Here is a 27490-nt window from a genome sequence, read left to right on the forward strand (position 1 = left end):
GGCAACCCAAGGTATTGCAAATGGGGTATGTCCAGTCTTTTTTAGTAGCCACTTGGTCACAAACACTGGCCAAAGTTAGTGTTAATATTTGAAAATGCAAAAAACTAATTTGAACGCCAATTTTGGCCGGTGTTTGTGACTAAGTGGCTACTAAAAAAGACTGAACATACCCCATTTGCAATACCCTGGGTTGTCTACTATTGCAAATGGTATGCCATCATGGTGGTAATTTTCATTCCTTGGCTACCGTAAGGTCTCAAAGGCAACATAACCAACCTGGCGAATTTTAATGTGAAAAAACTGAACTTGACTTCGCTGAACACAAATATCAGTGTTTCAAAACAGTAAAACATATCACAACAATTATATCATCAGTGTAAGTGCCATTTGTGTGTGAAAAATGCAAAAAATTTCACTGTCACTGACGATATCGTCGTTGTAATACATTTTACTGTTTCAAAACACTAATATTTGTGTTCAGCGAAGTCTTCCGAGTAAAACAGTACCCCCCCATGTACAGGTTTTATGTTGTCTTGGAAAGTTACAGGGTTAAATATAGTGCTAGCAAATTAGCTTTGCCGTCCATATGAGCGCGAGGTCCTTGCAAGGACCTCGCGATCACATGGCCCAGGGGGGCTGAAGAGGGCGGAGGGGGACTCCCTGGGCTCCCAGGTGAGTTTCCATACCGTGATCGTCGGCGTGTGATTGCCGGCGACCGGGTAAGTACATAAGATCGCAGGGCGTTCTATGCCGTCCTGCGGCTTTTAGAGCCATCTAAATAAGGACGACATAGAACGCTCGGTCTTAAGGGGTTAAAAGTAAAATTTTACTATACTACAAAGACACTTGAGTGCTTTCTGTTTACTGGGATTTATATATTCAGTTTACTGGGATTTATATATATATATATATATATATACATAAATATATATAGTCATCTTAAATATGTGCTATATAAGAAATACATTTCATTGTTTTAAGGAGCAATTGCAGTTGGCTTATAACAATATAGAGAAAAACAGAGGACAAGCATTGCACCTTGAAGAAGGTGAGATTCTCTATGGTACTGTATGTTATTTAACTTACTCCTTTAGAAATCTGAAAAGGTCTTAGAAAAAGTAAATGAACTGCCATACGCTACCAAGTCACCATTTTAAATATGTGAATTGATTAATTTTGCTTCTCCTACAAGTCGCATAATGGACTGAATTTCCAAGGACCATGTAACACCACAGGTTTGCTCTCCCATGGCCTGTTAATTGTTAATAAAATGGAGCAAACTCAATTGAATTTTCCAATGTTCCCAATTTATTTTGCAGGTGGCATTATAAGGATTGAAAGCCTTATGGTTTAAAGAGTTACTCCAAGCATCATAACAACTACAGCTTTTTTTGCAATGGTTTGGCCTCTAACATGGGTCTCTGCACGATGCCAAGGGTCCTCAAATGGCTGGTCCCATCAGTCATTCTTTGGCTGAGTCCATCAGCTGGACACTCTTGGCTAATGAATGACATTGATTGCATATAAATAGTGTCCTGGACTAAATAATGAAAGATCAATGACTTTGTTGGAAGAAGAGTTACAGCAAAGGGAATAAACTCTGTACATGCAGCAGTTTATAAAAAACCCCGCTGCATATACAGATTCCGTGGGGGCACTCTGCAGTAAAGGAACATATATATATATATATACACATCCCAGGTCTCAGCACTCAATGCTCCCGGTCTTTTAATGTCGACTGGAACGTTGTATGAATTTGTAATTGCTCAATAAAGCAACAGATGAAATTTACCTTGAAAGACTGAGTGCTCTCTACTGGTATCCTATATATATATGAAATATATCCTATATATATATATGAAATATTTTTTATTCTGTTACCTTTCCTGGAGTGGAACTATTTATTTCTGACTTCATTGGGGCAGATGATTTTCCCTTTCTTGTTTCTACGCTCCTGGAAAAAGTCGCCTGTGGAAAAAAGGAAATGATTCAATTCAAATAATTCAAATATCATCAGAAAATATCGAGAGTGAGGGACAGATTTCTTGTTAAGCAGCTTAGGCACTTGCCTGATGGGGCACCTACTCTGTTAAAAGCCCCATCCCTATCTCCTGCCAGGTGTTTGTCTGATTGGAGCACAGGCTGCAGCACTCTGGAGTCACTATATTTCGTCTGAGGATTCAGATTGAAAATAGTGATCTGCCATAGCCCCACCCTCTCAGACTGAACACAGTAATCTGTTCATGACCCCACCTCCTCAGACTGAACACACAATCTATGCATGGCCCCACCCCCTCAGACTGAACACAGCATTCTGGGCATAGCCTCACCCCACCAGTCTGAACAAAGCTATCTCCAGGAGCTGCTGCTGGAAAGGATGAAAGATGGCTGCCTGACCCCCAGCAACAGCCTCCAGTGACAGGTAGGCTTGCTTAATGTGCTTGTGTCTGTGTGTGTGTGTGTCTGTCTGTCTGCCTGCTAGTGAGGAAGAAGTTTGTGTGTCTGTATGTACCACTCTCCCCACCACCCTCAGCCTCATCACCCTCCATACCACCCTCAGCCCCACCACCCTCCCCACCACCCTCAGCCTCACCACCCACAGCCTCCCTACCAACTTAAGCCTCACCACCCTCCCCACCACCCTCAGCCTCACCACCCTCACCACTCTCCCCACCACCCTCAGCACCCCACAACCCTCAGCACCCCACACCACCCTCAACCTCCTCACCCTCCCCAATAACCTCAGCCTCCCCACCCTCCCCAATATCCTCAGCCTCCCCACCCTCCCCAATACCCTCAGCCTCACCACCCTCCCCACCACCCTCAGCCTCACCCCCTCACTACCCTCAGCCTCACCACCCCACCAGCCTCAGCACCCCCACCACCCTCAGCCTCAGCACCCCCACCACCCTCAGCCTCAGCACCCTCAGCCTACGAACCCCCACCACCCTCAGCCTCACCACCGCATCACCCTCCCTCACCACCCTCAGCATCACCCTCCCTCACCACCCTCAGCATAACCCCCCTCACCATCCTCAGCATCACCCCCCCCCACCCCAACCACCCGCAGCATCACCCCCCTCACCATCCTCAGCCTCACTCCTCACCACCCTCAGCCTCACTCCCACCCCCCTCAGCCTCATCCCTCACCCCCCTCAGCCTCATCCCTCACCCCCCTCAGCCTCTTCCCCCCCCCTCAGCCTCTTCCCCCCCCCTCAGCCTCTTCCCCCCCCCTCAGCCTCTTCCCCCCCTCAGCCTCTTCCCCCCCCCTCAGCCTCTTCCCCCCCCCTCAGCCTCTTCCCCCCCCTCAGCCTCTTCCCCCCCTCAGCCTCTAACCCCCCTCAGCCTCTTCCCCCCTCATCCCTCACCCCCCTCATCCCTCACCCCCCTCATCCCTCACCCCCCTCATCCCTCACCCCCCTCATCCCTCACCCCCCTCATCCCTCACCCCCCTCATCCCTCACCCCCCTCATCCCTCACCCCCCTCAGCACTCTGTGTGTGTATGGACTCAGCAGTCTATGTGTGTGTGTATGGACTCAGCAGTCTATGTGTGTGTGTATGGACTCAGCAGCAGGCCCGCCATCAGGGCATAACAACCATAACGGTTGTCATGGGCCCGGCGGTCCTGGGGGGCCCGAACTACTCTGACAGTCCGAGCCCCACATTCCTTATGTGCACTTATATATAATTTTTCTAAATATATGTGCACAGAGGGCCCACTGCTACCTGTACATTGAAGAGGGTGCCCAGCAGTACACTCTGTCCTCCTTTCCAGCTGCTCTCTGTCTAACTTCCCTACGCCCTGCGGCCGCCAGCGCGTTGCCATGGGTTACCATGGCAACGCTCCGCACAGCACGCAGACCTGTCTTGCGAGAGTTAGTCAGAGAGGAGCTGGAAAGGAAGACAGTGTACTGCTGGGCACCCTCTTCAATGTACAGGTAGCAGGGGGCCCTCTGTGCACATATATTTAGAAAAATTATATTATAAAAAAATTATATATAAGTGCACATAAGGAATGTGGGGCTCGGACTGCCAATGGTTCAATGTAACGCGGCTGGCTCGCTCCACCATGCCACCGGACCACCAGGGAATGCGATCTCCCCCCTCCCTGGCACAGAAAGAACCAGGGAGGGGGGAAAATTGAAATATACACAAATAAATAAAAAAAATACTCCCCTCCGCCCTATTTTACACATACACTGCATCCTTACAAGTACACACTCTGCACTACACACACTACATTCACTAAACACACTCTGCACTACACACACTACATTCACTAAACACACTCTGCACTACACACACACTACATTCACTAAACGCACTCTGCACTACACACACACTTCATTCACTAAACACACTCTGCACTACACACACACACTACATTCACTAAACACACTCTGCACTACACATACTCACACTACATTCACTAAACACACTCTGCACTACACATACTCACACTACATTCACTAAACACACTCTGCACTCACTACAAACACTACATTCACTAAACACACTCTGCACTACACACACTACATTCACTAAACACACTTTGCTCTACACACACTACATTCACTATACACACTTTGCACTACACATACACAAACACACACACTACATTCACTAAACACACTCTGCACTACACATACTCACACTACATTCACTATACACTCTCTACACTCACTACAAACACTACATTCACTAAACACACTCTGCACTACACACACACTACATTCACTAAACACACTTTGCACTACACACACACACTACATTCACTATACACACGTTGCACTCACTACACACTACATTTACTAAACACACTCTGCACTACACACACACACACACACACTACATTCACTAAACACACTTTGTACCACACACACACTGCATTCACTTTACACACGTTGCACTCACTACAAACACACTACATTCACTACAAACACACTACATGCTCTATACACACTACATTTACTATGCACACTACATCCACTACAAAAAACACACACTCTGCATTCACTATACACACCTACACACACTCTGCATATAATGCATGCATACAAACATTACATACATTACACAAAACATACAATCTGCATCAACTATACACACTGCATCCATGACACACATACTGCATCCACTACACACATTCTACATCCACTATACACACTGCATCCATGACACACATTCTACATCCACTATACACACACAAACACCCTTCATCCTTGAGGGCAGCTCGGGGCTGGCCCTGGAGGCCCAGATCTTGAGCTGTGTCAGGGGCCCTAAAATTTCTGATGGCAGCCCTGCTCAGCAGTCTGTGTGTGTGTATGGACTCAGAAGTCTGTCTGTGTGTGTGTATGGACTCAGCAGTATGTGTGTGTGTGTGTATGGACTCAGCAGTCTGTGTGTGTGTCTGTGTGTATGGACTTAGCAGTCTGTATGTGTGTATGGACTCAGCAGTCTGTGTGTGTGTGTATGGATTCAGCAGTCTGTGTGTGTGTATGGACTCAGCAGTATGTGTGTGTGTGTGTATGGACTCAGCAGTCTGTGTGTGTGTCTGTGTGTATAGACTTAGCAGTCTGTATGTGTGTATGGACTCAGTAGTCTGTGTGTATGGATTCAGCAGTCTGTGTTTGTGTGTGTGTGTGTGTGTGTGTATGGACTCAGCACTCCCTGTGTGTATATATGGACTCAGCAGTCTGTGTGTGTATGGACTCGGCCCACTGTGTGTGTGTGTATGGACTCGGCCCACTGTGTGTGTGTGTATGGACTCAGCAGTCTGTATGTGTGTATGGACTCAGCAGTCTGTATGTGTGTATGGACTCAGCAGTCTGTATGTGTGTATGGACTCAGCAGTCTGTATGTGTGTATGGACTCAGCAGTCTGTATGTGTGTATGGACTCAGCAGTCTGTATGTGTGTATGGACTCAGCAGTCTGTATGTGTGTATGGACTCAGCAGTCTGTATGTGTGTATGGACTCAGCAGTCTGTATGTGTGTATGGACTCAGCAGTCTGTATGTGTGTATGGACTCAGCAGTCTGTATGTGTGTATGGACTCAGCAGTCTGTATGTGTGTATGGACTCAGCAATCTGTATGTGTGTATGGACTCAGCAATCTGTATGTGTGTATGGACTCAGCAGTCTGTGTGTCTGTCTATGTGTGTATGGACTCAGCAGTCTGTGTGTGTATGGACTCAGCAGTCTGTGTGTCTGTCTATGTGTATATGGACTCAGCAGTCTGTGTGTGTATGGACTCAGCAGTCTGTATGTCTGCGTGTGTGTGTGTGTTGGATTCAGCAGTCTGTGTGTAAGTGTAAAAATCAGCCTGTGTGCATTCAGCAACATATGTGTGTGTGTATTTAGAAGTTTCTCGGTGTTCGTATTTATGTACTCAGCAGTCTATCAATAATTACAATTTTTATTCCTGTGAGTTGTTGTGTAGGAAGGGCCCCAGTGCACTGCTTTGCCCGGGGGCCCTTAACACTGTTAAGATGGTACTGCTTGTGTGTGTCAGTGAGCTTCTATTTATTGAGCATGTGTGTGTCCTTGAACATCTTTGTAGTGAGCCTTGTGTTTATACAAGTGAGTTTGTCTGTAGTAAGCCTGTGTGCGAGTCAGAGAGTTTTATGTCTGTCAGTGAGCCTATTTGCGCATGTCAGTGAGCTTGTGTGCTCACTGTAATATATATATATATATATATATATATAGACCTGTAGGAATGGCATACATTTTTTTTCCAGGGCTGCTTTCCAGTTTGGCTCTGCCAGCGAGTGCGCTTTACCGCTGAATCATCTGTGTGAGCTGCCGCACACTTTAGCCCTGTTACACGCATCTGGGAGCTGCTGTTGACAGGTACTTGTAGTCTAGAGATTGTGACATGGGATACATGCTCAGCTATCTGTATAATACTATAGTGCTGTTCTCTGTATAATACAGGTCTGTGTCTGTATAATATCCTGGGACAATCATTGTTCCCTGTATAGTGCTGCTCTCTATCTTGGGATACTATACACAAACAGATCTGTATTTACAGAGAGCAGCACTATACAGGGAGCACTGACTGTCCCAGGATATTATATACACAGCCATGTATTATACAGAGAGCAACACTATACAGGGAGCACTGACTGTCCCAGGATATTATACACACAGCCATGTATTATACAGAGAGCAGCACTGTACAGGGAGCGCTGAATTTTCCCAATTTCTCAAATGTTGGCAACTATAGCACTATATCAAGGGAAATGTTTTTTTTTTAATAATCTCTGGTGGAAAATAATGAATCCTCCACCAGGGATTATAAAAAAAAAACAAAAAAAAAAAACACATTGTGTCGGGGGCGGGGCTTAACATGCGGCAGGGGCGGGGTCAAACTGCGGCGAGGCGGGGTTAAATGTGCCCCCCTACTTTTGTCTCTGGCCCACCATGTGCCCCCCCTAAAAATGAATCCTAGAGACGCCACTGCCTGTAACACTGCTCAGGGCAGCTCCGTGCAGCTTGTTCTGCAGGAAGTGACATCACCAGTCACAGTGCAGAGTGAGCTGTGCGGAGATGCCCTGATTAGAGTTACAGACAGCATGTCAAGATCCTGTGCCTGGAGTGGTGAGGGACTTTCCAGGAGAGGATGTCTGGACTACCAGAGAGGTAAGACTTGTTAGGGGGGGGGGGCTTTAATTTTTTTTAAATCATTAAAAAAAATTTAATTACAAATATTTTAATGATATTTCCCCCACTACTGCCCCTTCCCCTCTGCACCCTCTGCCACCACAACCCCCCGACTCCCTCTGAAGCCCCTACCCCCCCTGCTCCCTCTGAAGCCCCTACCCCCCCTTCTCCCTCTGCAGCCCCTATTCCCACTGCTCCCTCTGCAGCCCCTACCCCCACTGTAACTCCTTCCTTTAAACTTACAACTCCTATCATCCATACCCCCAGCTCCCTATGCACACACTACTCCCCTGTCCTCTCTGCAGCCCTATCCCACTGCACCTTCTGCTGCCCCTAACCCATGCTCCCTTTGCAGCCCGTACCCCTACCTTTGCAGCCCCTACCCCCCCTGCTCCCTCTGCAGCCCCTGCTTCCTCTGTAACTCCTTCCTTTACACTTACAACTCCTATCATCCCTACTCCCTCTGCAGCCCCTAACCCATGCTCCCTCTGCAGCTCCTACACCCCACTCCCTCTGTAGCCCCTACCCCCCCACTCCCTCTGTAGCTCCTACCCACTGCAGAGATCCTACCCCACTGCTACCCCTGCACCCTCTGCTGCCTCTCACCCTCTGCACCCTCTGCTGCCCCTCGCCCTCTGCACCCACTTTAGCCCCTACCCCAGGCACCCACTACAAATCCTATATCCTATGCACCCACTACAGCCTCTATACCCTATGCACCAACTGCAGCCCCTACACTCCCTGCACTTACTACAGTTTATATTTCCCTTTGCAATCACAACAGCACCTATTATCCTACCCCCCTGCTCCCTCTGCAGCTCCTACCCCTCCCCTCTCTGCAGCTCCTACCCCCCTGCTCCCTCTGGAGCCCCTACCCCCCTGCTCCCTCTGGAGCCCCTACCCCCCTGCTCCCTCTGGAGCCCCTACCCCCCTGCTCCCTCTGGAGCCCCTACCCCCCTGCTCCCTCTGGAGCCCCTACCCCCCTGCTCCCTCTGGAGCCCCTACCCCCTGCTCCCTCTGAAGCACCTACCCCCTGCTCCCTCTGGAGCACCTACCCCCCTGCAGAGATCCTACCCTCTGCTACCCCTGCACCCTCTGCTGCCCCTCACCCCCTGCATTCACTTTAGCCCCTACCCCCAGGCACCCACTACAGCCTCTATACCCTATGCACCAACTGCAGCCCCTACACTCCCTGCACTTACTACAGCTTATATTTCCCTTTACAATCACAACAGCACCTATTACCCTTTGCACCCACTACAGCCTCTCTTCCCCCCTGTGCCCTCTGCAGTCCCTTCCCCCTGTACCCCCCCGCATCCTCTACAGCCCCTTCCTACCAGCACCCTCTGCAGGGTATAGTCTGCCCCTGCAGGGTTTTTGCTGTAAAGGCTGCCTTTTCAGAGAAAAAGCAATGTTATCTTGCTGCCTAGGAACATCTAGGTGCTTCCTGTGTCGGTGTTGCAAAATGTGCAGCACTGACATTCCGCATCTCCATGCTCCGTATGGAGACGCTGAACACTTGTCATAGAGAAGCACTGATTCAATGCATCTCTATGAGGAGATGTTGATTGGCACAGCGTAGTGTTTTGCCGCACATGCACAATAGCCTTACAGTGTTTTCCTAGGGTAGAGCATTGGGCTGGCTGAGATCATCTAAAATTGTTGAACTGTGCCAAGGAGTTTGGTCGGTGATGGAAAAAAGGTGAGTGTAAAGGATCCTGCTATCCGTGCAGCGCTGATCCTTGTAGCGTCTCCCGAAATCCAAGCTGAAAAGAGTGAAGTAGTGATTATAGCTCCCAATTCCCCAAACATGAGTCGAGACTTCATGAAGGGGTAAAACGAATGTTTATTGATGGCCAAAATCAGCCCTTTTATGATGGTCTCCCAGCAAGGGAACTCCCACATGGGACCTTGTGGAAGACTGTAACAAAATATGCAGAACCAATCAGTACAATTTTTATACACACCCACAGGAAGAGTGTAACCCCTCCTCTGTATCCTGCAGATAATTAACTTACCCCTCCTCTCTATCCTGGAGATAATTAGCTTAAGTGGTTGCAGAGAACCTAATTATCTCCGGGCAGAGAGAAACATGTGCTTTTTACCTTTTAACAAAACTGTATTAAAATCAATAACTCATGTTTCGCTGAACGAAGTCCCCATGTTCCACACACCCCCAGATAGCTTGGATCTGAGCGCATATTATAGGTGAATAGCGCTCAGATCCCACGAACACAGTTCTCAATAACGTTGAGTAAAGTTTAAGTTCACCAGCTGTAATGGAAGTTAAACTGCACAAACCCACATACAAGTGTAACAGGGGAAATGTACAATCCAAGCAAGTAAGGCGAATGATGTGATCCAGAGACAGAGGGCTCTGTCCCAAGTGCCATAAGACCCCATGACTTAACGGGCCTGCATCCCAGGGTAAGAGGCTAGCAATCCGGCTCCTCCAAGCGATAGGGGGGTAGGGCAGTTTGTCACATGCAGACCCAGTGACAAAAGCCATTTTGTCACAGTGAGTAAATCCCGTTTTTAAGGGGGGCCAGAAACCTATAGCGTCAGGAATACACTTTTGTATTCCTGACACTATAGTGTTCCGTTAAAGGGACACTATAGTCACCCAGACCACTTCAGCTCAATGAAGTGGTCTGGGTGCCAGGTCCCCCAGGTTTTAACCCTTCAGATGTAAACATAGCAGTTTCAGAGAAACTGCTATGTTTACATTGCAGGATTAATCCAGCCTCTAGTGGCTGTCTTCCTGACAGCCACTAGAGGCGTTTCTGCGGCGCTGCATGCGAAAATCGCATTCATCATGCAGAACGTCCATACGAAAGCTTTGAGAAATAAATTTCTATGGACTGTTTGAATGCACGCACGTTTCTTGCCGCGCATGCGCATTCCGCTCCACTTGGAAGCTGACGTCGGCGGGGGAGGGGAGGTCACCAGCACCGAGGGAGCCCAGCGCTGGATAGAGGTAAGTGGCTGAAGGAGTTTTAACCCCTTCAGCCCAGCGGGAAGGGGACCCTGAGGGTGGGGAGTGGGGTGGACCTAAGGGTTATATAGTGTTAGGAAAACAAGTTTTTTTTCCTGACATTATAGTGATCCTTTAAGGTAGGTTGCAACATTTAACACTTGATGCATTGTAATTTAAGACGCAAAATTTGAACCTCATACAAACTCATTGCAAAAATTCAGAAATACCCCTTTATACAAACTGCCATGCTACACAAACACACAAAAAAAATACTACCCTATTTATAAAACCAAAAAAATGAATTCACATATCCTGACACTACACACAAAGACATACATATATTCACTCACACTAGCGCTTACAGTTAATATACACACAGAAACATACATTCACTTTACACGTACATATAATCAAATACACGGTACACCTACACCAGCATATATATCGGTCTGCTTGGGGCACAGTTGCTAATTTTGCCCGGGGGCCCAGGCCACTGTCAGTCCGTCCCTGGGAAGGAGTAGTGGTTTGTTCATGGACTTGAGCCGAAGCAGGCCCTTCTATTCTTTCAGACCTCCGCACACAGAAGCGTCTGTCTAAATTGGTAACAAGCAGGATCATTTCTTCCAGAGAGGGCGGTATTCCTCGTCTGGCCAACATGCCTTTCAATGATTTAGAGAGTTCCAGACGGTATTTGTTCATGAGACCAACCTCAACGCAACTATCTCCCTGATTTCTGTACATAATCCTCTACAGGTCTTCTCCCTTGCCATAAAGCCTGCATAGTACTACATAGTACTGCTTAAAGGATCATCATATAGGACTTCACACGCACTTGATATGCACAATTGATTTCTGTGTGTGTATAGGTATTAGGGTGGGTGATTTAGACATGTAAGGATTGTATTATGGCTAGATTATAGGAAGGATGCTGGATTATATATGGGGAGGGACTTCGGAGGTTTAGCTGGAATATATTAATCTTGCAGCAGGATAGTTATTTAGGTGATCTGTCACAGCTATCTAGTGGTTACCTAGTTTGTATTCATTTCAGAAGGAACTTGTATCAAAACTGTTTGTTCAGTCACACAGATAACATAGGATTAGATTAGGAATTCGGTCCCCTCAGGGCCAGACTGGCCCACCGGGATACCGGGAAATTTCCCGGTGGGCCGTTGTCACCTGGGGCCGGGCAGACAGCTGGGTGTGATAGCGGCTGCAGGGGGAGCTGTGATGGTGGCCGCCGGGGGAGCTCTGATGGAGGGCATTGGTGGCCGCTGGGGAGCTCTGATGGAGGGCATTGGCGGCCGCTGGGGGAGCTGTACTGTCACTGCTCTGCTCCCCGCCCTCGCAAGCTACTTAATGAGCCCGGGGCCGGAATATGACGTCAGTCTCATTAAGCTGCACGCAGAGCAGTGACAGCACAACTCCCGCCAATGCCCTCCATCATAGCTCCCCCAGCGGCTGCCAATGCCCTCCATCAGAGCTCCCCCTGTGGCCGCCTTCACATCCAGCTACCTGCCCTGCACGACAGGTAAAAATAATGTGGGTCAGTCTGTCAGTGTGAGTGTATGTGTGTGTGTGTGTCTGTCATGGTGTGTGTGTTTCTGTCTGTGTCATGGTTTGTGTGTCTGTCATGGTGTGTGTGTGTTTCTATCTGTCTGTCATGGTGTGTGTGTGTCTGTCAAGGTGTGTTTGTTTCTGTCTGTCTGTAATGGTATGTGTCTGTGTCATAGTATTTCATGGTGTGTGTGTCTGTCTGTGTCATGGTGTGTGTGTATGTCTGTATCATGTTGTGTGTGTGTCTTTAAAGGTGTGTGTGTGTTTGTCAAAGTGTGTGTGTGTCTGTCAAGGTTTTTGTCTGTCAAGGTGTGTGTCTGTCATGGTATGTGTCTGTCTGTGTCATGGTGTGTGTCTGTGTCATGGTGTGTGTCTGTGTCATGGTGTGTGTCTGTGTCATGGTGTGTGTGTCTGTCTGTGTCATGGTGTGTGTGTGTGTCTGTCTGTATCATGGTGCGTGTGTCTGTGACATGCTCTGTCTGTCAAGGTGTGTGTGTCTGTCATGTTATGTGTTTGTCTGTCAAGGTGTGTGTATGTCTGTCAAGGTGTGTGTGTATCTGTCATGGTATGTGTGTGTCTGTCATGGTGTGTGTCTGTCTGTGTCATGGTGTGTGTGTCTGTCTGTGTCATGGTGTGTGTGTCTGTCTGTATCATGGTGCGTGTGTCTGTGACATGGTCTGTCTGTGTCATGGTGTGTGTCTGTCAAGGTGTGTGTGTGTGTGTCTGTCATGGTATGTGTGCGTGTCATGGTGTGTGTGTGTCTGTAATGGTATATGTGTGTTTCTGTGTCTGTGTGTTTAAAAATAGTGTTTTTAGTCACCTTTTTTTTCTCCACGCCATGCTGGTCTCCCAGTGAGTATTTGTCAATGAGACTGTGTATCAATGAGCTTGTGTGTGTCAGTGAGATTGTCTGTGTCTGCATGTGAGTATGCTTACTGTATAATTAAACGTTTTACTCTGAAAGGACATATATTTTACATTAGAAAAAGCAATATATATTTGATATATATATATATATATATATATATATATATATATATATATATATATATACTTAATCATCTGGGGTGGCAAGACATAGCCTTAAATATTAAATGCGACAATATATGGCTCAATTACTTTTGGGGCTGACATAGATTTTCTTTCCAGGGCTGCTTTGTATCCCCAGTCCAGCCCTGCGTCTCCTCCTTAGGTTTGTCTAAATAATTTACAACTCGTTGAGTGATATTATCCCTTGAGTCTCCTCCAGCCAAATTTGTTCGGTTCAGTGTCCACATCTACCTCCCTTTCCCTCGATACCTGTAGAGCTAGTTAGACTTTTTAAATGGGTTTTTCTTCCTATTCTTGTTTTTTAATATAGTCTTGTTTCCTATTCTAAATAATAAAAGTGTGTGTTTTCCTATTGATTTTTTCTTTTCTCAAATATATTACAAGGGAACCTTATGTGTCTTTTGGGCACTAGTGTCCATTTGACATTGTTTATTTAGTTGCTATTTTTTGGGGTTTTCCCTTCTAGAGTTCCCTTAGCACACCACCAAGTCCCCTTCAGGGACTTACCGTATATACTCGAGTATAAGCCGACCCGAATATAAGCCGAGGCCCCTAATTTTACCCCAAAAAACTGGGAAAACTTATTGACTCGAGTATAAGACTAGGGTGGGAAATGCAGCAGCTGCTGGTAAATTTCTAAATAAAATTAGATCCTTAAAAAATTATATTAATTGAATATTTATTTACAGTGTGTGTATATAATGAATGCAGTGTGTGTGTATGAGAATGCAGTGTGTGTGAGTGCAGCGTGTGTGAGTGCAGCGTGTGTGAGTGCAGCGTGTGTGAGTGCAGCGTGTGTGTGTATGAGTGCAGCGTGTGTGTGTATGAGTGCAGCGTGTGTGTGTATGAGTGCAGCGTGTGTGTGTATGAGTGCAGCGTGTGTGTGTATGAGTGCAGCGTGTGTGTGTATGAGTGCAGCGTGTGTGTGTATGAGTGCAGCGTGTGTGTGTATGAGTGCAGCGTGTGTGTGTATGAGTGCAGCGTGTGTGTATGAATGCAGCGTGTGTGTGTATGAGTGCAGCGTGTGTGTGTATGAGTGCAGTGTGTGTGTATGAGTGCAGTGTGTGTGTGTATGAGTGCAGTGTGTGTGTATGTATGAGTGCAGTGTGTGTGTATGTATGAGTGCAGTGTGTGTGTATGTATGAATGCAGTGTGTGTGTATGTATGAATGCAGTGTGTGTGCGTGTGTTGCAGTGGTGGGGGTGGGCAATTTTATTAGTTATTTATTTATTTGTTTATTATTATTATTTTATAATTATTTTAATATTTTTTTAATTATTATTCATCTTATTTTTTATTTTATTATTATTATTTTTTTTCGTCCCCCCTCCCTGCTTGATATATGGCTGGGAGGGGGGCTCTTACTCCCTGGTGGTCCAGCATTGGTAGTTCAGTGGGGGCTGTGGGGGCTGCAGAGAGCGTTACTTACCTGTCCTGCAGCTCCTGTCAGCTCTCTCCTCCTCCGCGCCGTCTGTGCAGCTCCCTCTGTCAGCTCCCAGTGTAAGTCTCGCGAGAGCCGCGGCTCTCGCGAGATTTACACTGGGAGCTGACCGAGGTGCTGAACGGACAGCGCGGAGGAGGAGAGAGCTGACAGGAGCTGCAGGAGAGGTAAGTAACATCTCATACAGCCCCAGTCTGTATTATGGCAATGCAAATTGCCATAATACAGACTATTGACTCGAGTATAAGCCGAGTTGGGGTTTTTCAGCACAAAAAATGTGCTGAAAAACTCGGCTTATACTCGAGTATATACGGTAACTTTGTTAGAAGCCGAGAAGTATAACCGGGAATCAGGAACCAGAAATCAGGGACCGTGAACCAGAAACCAGGATCAGGGACTGGAATCTGGAAATGGGATCAGGAACCGAGTTTAGTAACAAGAACCAAGATCAGGAACCAGGAACAGCAATCAGGACACCAGGGGATTATAGCAAGGACCAAAACAACCAAGCACTGACTAAGTGCAGTGCTTGGCTAGTTAAAGAAAGAGCCGATCACGTGATCACGGCTGCCAACCCCCTCCAAATACCAAGCCACTTCTGTTCCAATCCACCTCTCACGCAAGAGTGAGGAAACTGATAGCATAATCTGCTATGTATCTGTTTCCTTGTTTAATTCTCATAATAATTATAGCTGCACTCCTCTCTATGGCAGGTTGATCAAAGACCTTATGGAAAGCTTTTACGAAAGTCTGGTAATCATAACCCAAGGCCTTGTTTGCCTCCCATTAGCCCATTCCAAAGCCTTATCGGCTAGTTGGGTGGTTAGTTGGTGCATACTAAATCCAACTTTGGACCTTTCAGTAGGAAACAAACTGGGAGACATTTCAAAAAGAAACCCAACTTGGTTATTAAACCCTCGACAAGTCTTAGAATCACCACCATATCTAGGAGGTGGTGTCAGGTTGGTGGACAGTGCTGACCAGACACCTCTATTACTACAGGCACGGTCCGGGGATGCATAGGTGCAGAGTTGTCAGTAGAGAGGTGGTCAATTCTGGTTAACAAGGTCTGGAAAATGTGAGCAAATTGATCCATCCTATGACCCATTCCTCAAACTTTGCCTCAGTATTCTGTTGAGCTCCCATTCCAGTAAGGTCCGTGGCCCTATCATAAAATCACGGATGTTGTTACCCTAAAACACAGGAAAGAGGATTCCCACAAAATGAGTGTCCAAAAAAACATATTATCAGTCCTAAGAGTAGCCAGACTTAACAAATTAAAAAATAGAACCAAAGTCAGGACTAGCCAAGGTCAGGAATACAGAAATACAGATAAATGAAAAGCAAAACAAGCCGGGACAGGAATATCGAAATACACAGGTCAATATACAATCCAGGACAGATAATAGAAATACACAGGTCAATATACAAGCCAGGCCAAGTTACCAGAAGTTCTCAAAGGTCAATAACAGAAATTCACAAGAGAGTCACTTGAAGCACTAAATCTGTAACCAAACAGAAACCATGATAGGGCAATGAGTAAATGCCTAAATAGACCCCTTAGACGTAATACTTGGTGGCAAATCCCTTGTTGGAAATCACAGAGGTCAGACATTTCTTGTTGTTGGCCACCAGGTTTGCACACATCTCAGGAGGGGTTTTGTCCCACTCCTTTATGCAGATCCTTACCAAGGCAACTCAAACTTTCAGCTCCCTCCACATATTTTCTATAGGATTAAGGTCTAGAGACTGGCTAGGAAACTCCAGGACCTTAATGTGCTTCTTCTTGAGCCACTCCTTTGTTGCCATGGCTGTGTGTTTTGGGTCATTGTCATGCTGGAATACCTATCCCCATCCATTTGACTGTACATTGCCCCGTCCATTGTCCCTTTGATGCGGTGCAGTTGTCCTGTCTCCTTAGCAGAAAAACACTCCCAAAGCATAATGTTTTCACCTCATGTTTGACGGTGGGGATGGTGTTCTTCAGATGTTCATTGGTAAACTTCAGATGGGCCTGCACATGTTCTTTTTTGAGCAGGGGGACCTTGCGGGCACTGCAGGATTTCAGTCCTTCACAGAGTAGTGTGTTACCAATTGTTTTCTTGGTGACTATGGTCCCAGCTGCCTTGAGATCATTAACAAGATCCTACGGTGTAGTTCTGGGCTGATTCCTCCTCATGATCATTGAAACTCCACGAGGTGAGATCTTGCATGGAGCACCAGACCGAGGGAGATTGACAGTTATTTTGTGTTTCTTCCATTTGCGAATAATCGCACCAACTGTTGTCACCTTCTCACCAAGCTGCTTGGTGATGGTCTTGTAACCCATTCCAGCCTTGTGTAGGTCTACAATCATGTCCCTGACATCCTTGGACAGCTGTTGGCCATGGTGGAGAGTTTGGAATCGGATTGATTGATTGCTTCTGTGGACACATGTCTGTTATACAGATAATGAGCTGAGATTAGGAGCACTCACTTTAAAAGAGTGCTCCTTAAAAGAGTGCTCCCAATCTCAGCTCGTTACCTGTATAAAATACACCTGGGGGCCAGAAATCTTGCAGATTGATAGGGGATCAAATACTTATTTCACTCATTGACATGCAAATCAATTTATAACTTTTTTGGCATGCGTTTTTCTGGATTTTTTTTGTTTTGTTATTCTGTCTCTCACAGTTACAATACACCATACACCTACCATTAAAATTATAAACTGAGAATTTCTTTGTCAGTGGACAAACATTCAAAATCAGCAGGGGATCAAATACTTTCCCCCTCACTGTATATGTATATTTGTTATATTTCACCAGTCAAGTTTTTTATTTTTTTTAGTTTGTACTGGGGGTAAGGATTTGGGTGTTGCTTGAGAATACTGTGTCTACAACTGCTCTTAATGTAAATCCTGTCAAGAGCAATAATCCATTTTCAAGGATCATTTATTAAGAAAGACTTGAAGGACGTGAGTATACAATATTATTAAAACTAAAATTGTATGGTCTACACAGATTATTTTTTCTATCTGTACCTTTGTTGAATTGTTTTTCATTGGAATACCTTTCTTCTCTTTCATCTGAAAATAAAAACATTTAGTATTAAATATATCAATGTAATAAAGATGATCAATAAGCTCATAATATTAAATAAACCAAGAACTGCATGTAGTAATGGAACTGTTTATACTTTTCCAATTATTAAACTGTTACCTGTTCTTTCAAAAGGATTTCTTTTGTTTGTGTTGGCATTTTATCCTTCACTTTGTCCTCCTTAGCAACAATTTCTTCCTACACATTGGAATTGAAATACACTGTCAATAGTATTTCAAGACAATATTTTTTATTAAGAAGAAAACACAGACAGAATTCAAAGTAAATTTCAAGTTTAAGTCCAATGTAGCGAAAGTAGAAGCATAGCTGACTTATAGAATAGTTTTCATGTCACTTAGTTTGATCTTATCCCCTTAAGGACGCATGACGGAAAATTTCCGTCATAAATGAAAATTAACCCCTGATTGCCACAATTGCGGCAATCGTGGGGTTAATCTTCCTGTAGTGTGTCTCCCTACCATGGGCAGTTTCACTGATTCAGCCCATGTGATCGCTCTGACCGGGAGTCAGAGTAATCACACGTGCTGCAGTGAAACCAGATCTGTTTCCCTGCAGCTCCGTGTGAGCTGTGAACAGCAGAGAGACAGATCGGTGCTGATCTGTCTCTGGCTGTAAAAAAAAAGTGTTAGTAACAAAATCCCACCCCCCCTCACCTCTTTCAAATTAAATTTACCCCCCTTCCCTGCCCTTTGATCACTGCCTGCAGTGATCAAAATACAGATCACAGTATTTTACTGTGATCTGATTTTTTTCTTTTAATCCCTGAGGGTTAACTTTTATTTTTTTTTTAGTCCTCAGGGGTTAAATGTATTTAATTAATTATTTTAAATATTTTAAAATATTTATTTATTTAGCTAAGGTGGGTAGAAGTTAGTGGGGAAATTTGGGGATTTATGGTTAGGCTAGTTAGGGGTTAAAAGTAAAAAAAAAACAATAAAAAGCAAAAAAAACTTTTGAAAAGTTTAAACAAAGTTTTAAAATAGTAAAATAAGTTGTTAAAATCTGGGGCGGAGCTAAGCAACTGAGAGAGACAGTCGCATGGAGCATGTGCTCCGACACAACCAGGCCCAAATCGCTAAACATCCAGCAGATAGTACCGCCTGTACGGTACTGCTACGACCGACTGAACCGCCTGGCACCGGTCCAACACAATGGGGCGGAAATCGAAAAAATCCAGACAAGAGATCCCGAGACCGGGCCCTAACATAGCCGAGCTGCTCCGCCAAACACAGGGGGCCCCCAGGCCCAAAATGGCCGCTTATCCGGACACATACCCGGAATTCTCCGATGACTTTACATCGGGAGAAGACGAAGCAGACCCCCCGGCGAACCCGGCACCGAAACCGGCTACTCAACAGGCGGATGCCTCGCTGGTAACAACGGCGGTGCTGAAATCACTGCTAGCCAACCTCCAACGCACCCTCCAATCAGATATGGCGTCCCTGCGGGCCGATATCCATGGCCTAACGGGGAGAATGGGAGCCCTGGAAGCGGAATCAACTAACCAAGCCACACAACTAGCGGCGCTGCAGCTGGAGGTACAGGGCCTTAAAAGCCTAAACGACAAACACGAGCGCCGGTTCACGGCACTCGAAGATGCAAAGCGGGCTAATAACCTAAAAATACGGGGCATTCCAGAGGACACCCCATCGGAGGAACTACCGCATATGCTAAGGCGTTTACTGACAGCCCTACTCCCATCACGACAGGCCAAAACGGCGCAACTGGAAGGCTTCTTCCGCGCACCTACTGACACACCCAGGGACCTAATCCTGAATTTTCAGCGCCGTAAAGATAAAATGGCGGTCGTTGCGGCAACCAGGGGACAAGCATCCTACCGATTTGAGGCAATGGAGCTAACATTCTACGAGGACTTAACTGGCGGCACACTCGCCTGGAGAAGGTCCCTCAGACCTTTCACCACGCTGCTGAGGCAGAAAAATATACCCTACAAGTGGCTGATGACTCGAGCCCTATGGATACAGAAAGGCGACTCAAAGCATACCGTGAGCACCCTCACAGAAGCAAAGGCGCTACTACCTGCCCTAGGGCTGCCGATTGACTCTCTAAGCCCTGCTGCGACTCAAAGTGTTACAGCCTCGACACACGCATGGAACCCTGATCGGGTGACCCCCTTCGTTCCGCGAGGTCCGGCCCGGGAACAGCATGATCCGGCAACAACTTGAACTCAAAGGCGAGAGCCCTCACCCAAAGGACTCAAACGCTAACGCATGACTTTTTACTTATTTGTTTTTCCTCTCACATTAAAATTTTTCGTTTTCTGATGCTGAATTCTTACTGTTTGACGTTAAAGATGTTACCAAGATGACCACTCTCTCAATACGCTAGACTAGACGGCCGATGGGCCACGACTCACTACCCGCCCTCATGCCTGACAGAAATAGAGCAGGGAACTTGCAACCCAATCCAACTAAGGCAGGCGACATAACAAGCAAGGCACAAAGCGACATAACACCCCGTTACAGGGAATATGTCATTTACACATGATACACACTATTAAACTTCCCAAAGTATGCCTTGCACGCCATACAGCCTAGACACAAGCCTATTTGCCTACACACAGCATACACTGCATTCCGCACTCAAACCACACTTAGCAAGGGATCCGACGGAGACTACAAGCTCACATAAGACACCAGGGAAGATACCCCATGCTATAGAGACCGCCTTACATACCACGACCAAAAACTAAAATGTGCATGATATGACAAGCCATGCAATGTTAACTACTGTTTATTGTTTAGTATTCCAAGTCGCAAAGCTGGCAAAGTGACTATATATGTTACTCTAAGCACTACCAAAATAAAGAATTAAAAAAAAAAGAAGCTAAATAAAACTTTTTAAAAGTAAAAAAATTTTTAAAAAGGGGGAAAATGCTTATTACCACTACACTTGGTACAAGCTAGCGGAAAAATGATTTCATGCTAAGGTTCAAAATACATCTTTTGAAATACCCTAGGGTGTCTTCTTTAAGAAATGGTATGCCTTTATGGTGTAGCTGGAATAATTAACCTACAAACAAACCTCCAAAGTGGGGTATGGACACAGCGTAAAAATGTAAAGTTTGAAAAAACTTAAATGGCTGTGTCTCAAATGTGCCCCTTCAATGTCGCATATACCTGGCAAAGGTACATATGGGGGTACCGCTGTGCTCAGAGGACACAGCTGAGCAAGATAGGAAGTATTATATAGCTGTAGCACACATAAGGTTTGCAAAATACACAGTACAAACTCACGGTGTGTGTCAAAAAAGCAGAAAAAATGCTTATTACCACTACACTTGGTACAAGCTAGCAGAAAAATGATCCCCCACTAAGGTTCAAAATATGCCTTTTGAAATACCCTGGGATGTCTTCTTTAAGAAATAGTATTCTTTTATGGGATAGTTGGAATATATAGCCTGCTAAAAAAACTTCAAAGTGGGGTAACAACACAGCGTAAAAATTAAAAGTTTGACAAAACCTGCAATGGCTGTGTCTGAAATGTGCCCCTTCAACGTCCCCATATAACTGGCAAAGGTACATACGGGGGTATTGCTGTACTCAGACAACATAGCTGAGCAACATATAAAGTATTATAAAGCCATAGCACACATAAGGTTTGCAAAATATACAGTACAAACTCACTGTGTGTCAAAAAGGCAGAAAAAAAATGCTTTTTACCACTGCACTTGATACAAGCTAACGGAAAAATCATCCCACGCTAAGGTTCAAAATTTGCCATTTGAAATACCCTTGGGCATCTTCTTTAAGAAATAGTATGCCTTTTTGGGGTAATTGGAAAAAGCAGCCTGCTAACATATTTAAAAATAGAATACGGACCCATTAAAACTCTCCATGTAAATTCACACTTAAAAACCTGAACTGGAGACGGACGTATGTCGGATGAGCTCCGACCATCACCGCCACATTTCGGCAATTTATAACCCCTTACCACCGCTGGCAAATCGGATCACGGGCACTGATGGCAGTCATGGGCCGTAAGCTGAAGAAGCAAAAGCCCGACAAGCCCAAACCGGGTATGAACATAGGAGATCTACTCCGGCAGGCCCACGGCACAAGCAGGCCCAAGATGGCCGCCGACATGGATGAGTACTCAGACTCCTCGGAGGACTCGATAATGGGGATGGGATCCGCTGGGGTCCCCCTCCCACCACGGCCCCAAACTGCTCCAAAGAACACTGACTCGGCTCCAGTGACAAATGCCACTCTGAAAGAGCTACTACACGGCCTCCAACTCACCTTGCAAGCCGACATGGCCTCACTCAGGGCAGATCTAACAGGCCTGGTAGGCCGCCTGGGGACGGTGGAGACGACAACGGCTGAACATGCCCAGACGATCACCACTCTCTCTGGTGCAGTCCGGACCTTACAGAAACAGCAAGCCACCTTGGAACAACGCCTGGCTGTGATGGAGGATGGCAGGCGCCGAAATAACCTCAAGATAAGGGGTGTCCCAGAGGCGATCCCAGACGCAGAACTCCCACACCTGGTAAGAAGGCTGCTAGGGGCACTACTTACACCTAAGCAAGCAAAAAGCATAATGACTGACGGGATCTTTTGCATACCAAAGCCTCAAAAAGCCCCCGAGACCGCATCCAGGGATCTGGTGGTCAGATTCAGCAACGGCAGGGAGAAAGCAGCGGTACTAGCAGCAACCAAGGGGAAATCCTCACTCTCCTTCGAAAGCATGGCGCTCACGTTTTATTCCGACCTTTCTTGGGACACCCTGAAATGGAGGAAGACGCTCCAACCACTTACCTCACTGCTGCGCACCCACGCCATCCCTTATCGCTGGAGACCACAGCGGCTACTCCACATCCTGAAAGAGGACTCTGTGCATGCAGTCAGGGACATTAAGGAGGCGGCGGCCATGCTGGAAGCCATCGGCCTCCCACAAGACGCGCTCGACCAAACAGGCCCGAGCCATACCGCTAACACGCACAATTGGGACCCCTCTAGGGTTATTCCGTTTGTTCCTCAGAGGACCCGCTCAGATGCCAATGCCCGGGCCACGACTTGAGGCGAAGCAGGGCTATCCAGGCTCCAAAGGGACATCACCCACCACTATTTTTCTTTTTTATACCCACGGTTTGGGGTTCAAATGTAACTCCTCTTTATTAAGTTATATAGTATATGATTTTTCGTTAGATAACACAACCTATATAGTCTCCTTTAAGCTAGACTAGCTACAGGAATGTACAGGGTTAATGTAACTTGGTATCAGTGTACTAGTCATCATACCTGTCTACTGCTTAGTCAAATACTATACGTGACTAATTACCTGTTGCTAGACGGCTTGCATGCCAACTGCGCTTGTCCCAAGGGGGAAAAATTCTGTACTTTCATTAACATCGTCCAGACGACACACATAGATAACTAAGAGTTATGCGACCTACCACGCCATTGTCGGAACACTGTGGAAACTTAGGATAAGCAGACGCGATGCCGACCTATGGAATGTTTCCCAATTCGCTCATTAGGCTACACGAATTTACTCTTATGTCCCTATATAAAAAGGAAAACGTGAACAGAGAATATTCACACTTGTGCATTGGCTTGTGGGCCTCTGTTAAACCTGTTAACTCTACCTACAATCAAACATACACCACTTAGATCAAGCATAGATGTTTTTAAGACGCATGCAGGGAGCTGCACCTACACGAATATACACTCTGGTTACACCAACCATACTTACGTAGTGACGCAAGTAGTTTGGTTACTTCCCAACGATATACGATGGTGTTAAAAACGGCAAGCGAAACCTATTCCAATTCCACTGCCTTTTACCAAAGGTTAAAAGCCGGTAGATAACCCGTGACACCTCAGGCTAGTTATTCAAATTTTGTTCTATCTTTTTATTCTTATGCTCAAACTCTGCATGTCAGTGATGTCAGGATGCCGTAAGCCAGCTCGATCACACACAAAGAGATATCGTCTAGACATGTCAGCATAGCATAATACGTATAACAAAAAACTAAAATTGTGCACAATATTCCAAGCCACTGTATAATCTATGTTTACATATATATATGCACGCTGTTGTGGCGTATAACTGCGCTTTGTACTTTCCTGCACAACAAAAATAAAGAATTAAAAAAAAAACTGAACTTATCACATCTCTTTCACAGCACTGTAACTTCACAAAATCGTGTCTGGGTCATACATTGGGCATATTGTTTTACTCAGAAGAGGTAACTGAGCATACTTAGGGGGAATTTATGACAGTGGCACTTATCAAATGTGAGAAATACCCAGCGAAAATGCAACATGTATGTAAAAAATTATTTTATTTTTTTCTCACCACAAAATTTGAAATAAATTGGTGAAAACATGGTGGCAAGTTAAGGTATAATATATGCCTAATAACATACCCTTGGGTGTCTGCTTTCTCAAATGGAAGGCCTTTATGGGGTTATTTGAACAGTCAAATGGCTATAATGCCATAAATTCAGACATATGACCATCTATGAAAATTCCAACTATAGAAACTGAAATAGCCTGGTCTCCTATATGGCACTGTAGCTTCACAAAATAGGGGCAAAGGTATACAATGGGGGTATCGTTGTACTCAGCAGATGTAGCTGAACACAATATGGGGTTCTGTACGGCGATAGCACACACTAGATTTACGAAATACACATTACAAAAACCTTGTTATATGTGAATATGCCAAAATAGAGAAAAAACACAATTTTACTCCAATATTTAGCAGAGATTGGCGGTGAAATGGCTACGCAAAAAGTGTCAAACTAACCTTAGGTAAATAGCCTGTGATGTCTACTTTATATAAATATATACTTTTGTGTGGCAATTTTGTTTCCTGTAATGGGTATTAAACTTCCAAGACAAACATACCAACTTCTAAAATTGTTTCACATTGAAATTTTATTTTAGACTTTGTAGTTTGTGACCTGTAACTTTCAAAATAAACTGAAATCCTACACATATTATGTACTTTGTAAATCAAGACACATAAATTAATTGATTTTGAATTACTTTTCCTAAGCTGTACATATTATGCACACATTATTATTGCCAAAACGTGGGGGAAAAAAGCGTTTTTTTTTTTGTTTTTTCCACATTATTTTGCATTTTTTTTGTAATAAATGAGAATTTATACATGTATAGGTCACATCAAATTAAAGCCCTTTTTGTTGTCTAACTAAAAAACGGTATATAATATGTGTTGGTACAATAAATGAGAGAGATGCAAATTGCAGTTGAACACAAACAGCAAAAAAATGCAAAAATTGCTTGTCCGTAAGGGTATGTCCAGCTTCTGAAGCTGTGTCCTTAAGGGGTTATTAGAAGATAAAGTGCGTATATCAGGTTAAAATCCAATAAATGAGGGTGCTTCAATAACCTATGAGGTCACTCAACCACATATAAAATCAGTGAAAGTAATCTAATAAAAATTGGTGAGAGCACACAAACTATAAATATAAAGTATAAGATATTACCCTTACAGTTCAGTAAAATCCTGTAATTATAAAATCAGAAAAAATACATAGGGTAATAACGTCTAAGTAAAGATTTAAAAGGTGTATAATTAGACACACTCACATATTTCTGAGTCACTTAGAAGCTGACTCAGACTAGAAGCTTTGAATGGATAAGAAATGGTGATGGCTGGTATCCAAAAAGCTAGCTGTAGGTTTTCTTTTCCCTTAAATTAACCAGGATGCAGGTTTCTTTCAAAAAGGTTTAATTCCAAAACAAAACAGCAGCAATAAATAAGATACAGCAGTCCCACTCTCCACACACTAACGCGTTTCAGCCGAAGCCTTTCTCAAAGTGTGAGTCCATTCAAAATTAGCTGGCTTTAAATAAGAAGTTTTTCGCTGTCTTTTTTTCTCTCTTTCCCTCCTCGTGGTTTCCAGCTCCTCCCCTTCTCTGACGCGACCGGTATCCGGGCATCCTAGCGTCCATAGTTACCCCCTTCACTTCCTTATTCGTCATCATGAATTAAACCTTTTTGAAAGAAACCTGCATCCTGGTTAATTTAAGTGAAAAGAAAACCGACAGCTAGCGTTTTGGATACCAGCCATCACCATTTCTTATCCATTCAAAGCTTCTAGTCTGAGTCAGCTTCTAAGTGACTCAGAAATATGTGAGTGTGTCTAATTATACACCTTTTAAATCTTTACTTAGACGTTATTACCCTATGTATTTTTTCTGATTTTATAATTACAGGATTTTACTGAACTGTAAGGGTAATATCGTATACATTATATTTATAGTTTGTGTGCTCTCACCAATTTTCATTATATTAGTTTGATCTTATACTTGAAATTCATTTTGAATTCTCACTATAATAAATAACCCTTAACCCCTTAAGGACACATGACATGTGTTACATGTCATGATTCCCTTTTATTCCAGAAGTTTGGTCTTTAAGGGGTTAAAGGAAAACTCCAGTGCCAGGAAAACAATCAGTTTTCCTGGCACTGCAGGTTCCCTCTCCCTCCCACCCCCCAATCCCCAGTTGCTGAAGGGGTGAAAACCCCTTCAGTCACTTACCTGAGGCAGCGACGATGTCCCTTGTCGCTGCCTCCTCCTCCGCGACGCTCCTCCTTCTGACTCCGTCGGCCGGTGGGCGAGACTGATCCCGCCCACCGGCCGAGGAGACCTAATGCGCATGCGCGGCAATGCCGCGTATGTGCATTAGGTCTCCCCAAGGAAAGCATTGAAAATCCTCACACAGCGTGAGGACGTCCAGCGACGCTATAGCACAGATAATCTGTGCTATGAGTCAGGAAGTTCTCTCTAGTGGCTGTCTAGTAGACAGCCACTAGAGGTGGAGTTAACCCTGCAAGGTAATTATTGCAGTTTATAAAAAAACTGCAATAATTACACTTGCAGGGTTAAGAGTAGTGGGAGTTGGCACCCAGACCACTCCAATGGGCAGAAGTGGTCTGGGTGCCTGGAGTGTCCCTTTAAGGGTGCTTCACATTTATATATATATGAGAGAAGTGTTATCTAATTCCAATTAATATATAAAGGTAACTCCATGAAACGAACACTTCAAGCATCATTGAGATTTGTTTCATTTAAATCCTTTCCTTCTTTAACTTCTTCATTTGAAAATAAAACATTTAGTATTAAATATATAAATTCAATAAAGATGATGAAGAAGCCTTACTACAAGAACTGCATGTAGTAAGGAAACGTAAAACTCGGCATGGCTGTTAATGTCACTTAATAAATCAAAAGGTAAATATTTATACTTGCCATATTATTAGACTGTTACCTGTACTGCCTGAATTAATTCTTCATGTAGCTTTTGTTTTGGATTCATCATCTTGTCTTGATTTCCAAAATTTTCTACCTACACATGGAATTTAAATACATTTTCAGGATATGTCAATAGTAATACAAGACAAAATTTGTATTAAGAAGAAACACAGACAGGGTTTTTAACTGAAATGAGAAATCAAGGTTAATTTCATGTTAAAATGACCACTATAGATTATAGGGTCTTTAGGTCCCCCCCACCCTCAGGGTCCCCCTCACGTGGCGCTGATGGGGGAGGAAGGGGGTTAAACACTCACCTTTCTCCAGCGCCGGGCTCCCTCGGCGCTGGGGACTCTCCTCCCTCTTCTGATGTCATCGACGAATGTGCATGCACGGCAAGAGCAGTCTCAATGCTTTCCTATGGACGCTGGCGTCTTCTCACT

Source organism: Pelobates fuscus, chromosome 1, assembly GCF_036172605.1.
Source record: "Pelobates fuscus isolate aPelFus1 chromosome 1, aPelFus1.pri, whole genome shotgun sequence".
NCBI classification, from domain to species: Eukaryota; Metazoa; Chordata; class Amphibia; order Anura; family Pelobatidae; genus Pelobates; species Pelobates fuscus.